Source organism: Buceros rhinoceros, unplaced genomic scaffold (assembly GCF_000710305.1).
Source record: "Buceros rhinoceros silvestris isolate BGI_N320 unplaced genomic scaffold, ASM71030v1 scaffold17827, whole genome shotgun sequence".
In the NCBI taxonomy this organism is placed as follows: domain Eukaryota; kingdom Metazoa; phylum Chordata; class Aves; order Bucerotiformes; family Bucerotidae; genus Buceros; species Buceros rhinoceros.
Genome location: NW_010422955.1, coordinates 26,416 through 28,245, shown reverse-complemented (window position 1 = coordinate 28,245; position 1,830 = coordinate 26,416).

Here is a 1,830-nt window from a genome sequence, read left to right as displayed (position 1 = left end):
CCTCAAGCTTTAATACAAAGGGAGCTTTATTACTGAAGCAAAGGCACTGTAAAACACAATGCAGGAAGCTAGGGGAGGTGGTGGTAAAGCTAATGTTGTATCATATGGAGCTTTCATAACCCCAGATCAGGCATTTATGCAACTCCACCATCAGGGAATAGGGCCTCGTGTCAGGGTAGGAGAGCCCAATCTCTGACAGGGAAAAATGGCCACCAAGTCTGTCAGTGTCTTCAGATGCAAAAGCTGCAACACCTATCGGAGGAGATAATGTGCATCTTTTATGTAGATACCGATGGGTAATTTACCTGCCCTGGGGAGTCTCAGTCTGCCGGGAGCTGGGTGGGGGGATTGTGGGGTTGTGGGGCAGTGGGGAGCACTTGGCAGAGGACACTTCTCAGAAGACACTGCAGCGAAAGGGTTTGAGGGGTATAACATAATTCAGTGCTGACTGGAGCAATAGTCAGGGGGCACAGTTCATAATGCCTTCATATCACTCAAGAACCCAGCAGTCCTTCCAGGCCCTCCTCACCACCATTTTACTAGTTGTTATTGGTACCCGCATTTTCACTTTTACTGAGACATCTGAACACTTCTAAAAAACCCAGCCCTGACTAGATGCCAATCACCATTTAACTAAGCTGTGTCCATCATCCCTGAAGATCTTGAAGAATCTGTGTGATTTGACATTCCCAGTAAGTGGTTCCTCTGAGGCTGACTTGACCTCTCCCAACAAAAGAAAGTTCCAGCAAAGACTCAGTGGGAGACAACTGTTTCACAGCTTCTTCCAGCTTCTTCTCCCCCTCCAAAGCTTTGGGTTATAGTTCTCCTTAAAACAAATTCATTTTTGTTCACTTCCAGAGAAGATGATATATGGGATTTGGTGTCATTTGACAATGGTCCATTGTGGACCATTGCAAGGCAGGCATTTATTTCTTAACTTCTCTTTTCTGCATGAACTGTGAGCTGTTTCCTTCCAATTTGCCATTTTTTTCTTGGCCTGTACCCAAGACAGGACTTTTTATTTTTTTTTTTTCAGAGAAGAATTTGCCTTCAACAACTCAAGCTGTATTAACAGTTATGACCTGGATACATGTGTTTGGTAAATAATAGAATAGTAAAATAACCAAAACCATACTTGGGTGTAAGGGAGCTTGAGAAAGAAACAGGGCATCAATTGGACTCTCATGATTTTTATGCCATCTCATTTCATTGTTATTTGGCATCTTTAAAGACTGCAGACCAGCGGCAAAAATAAGATCAGCCTTGAAGACTATGGGAGTCACCATCCTGGATTCCAGCCTCTCGTTTCACCTCAGTTTGATAAGTACCCCTTCTAAATGCTTCAAAAGAAAGTTCACGACATTCCTTGATAGATAGGAGCCCCACCTCCTCTCTGGTGCTTGGTGGTCAGCTTCAGCCCTGGAACTCAAGTTACTGCATCCCGTCCAACAGTATCAGGAGCAGTTGTGGTACCAGTGATGGCTCTTTTTTGGAAAAAAACCCTGCGTGCTTGTTTCTTTTACCTGTTGAAATGATTATGGGGCAATACCACAGGTGCTGAACTAGGCAAGACAATGTCCTGTTTGCAGCCAAAGTGTGGAGAGGAATGAATTAAATTTCTTAGTAGGGTTTGGGTTTTTTCCCCTCTCTTCAGGCTTTAATTACTTTGCTTGGTTCATTCATGTCATCCTTGTTAATTGTGATTAATTGGCCATGAGCCTGTTCCTTTTTTGCAGACTTGTACAAGATGGACCAACTTGAGCAAGGTAAATATTTGGGTAGAACAGCAAACTTCTGGGAAAGTGGAAAATGGATCCAGCTCTTCTGCAA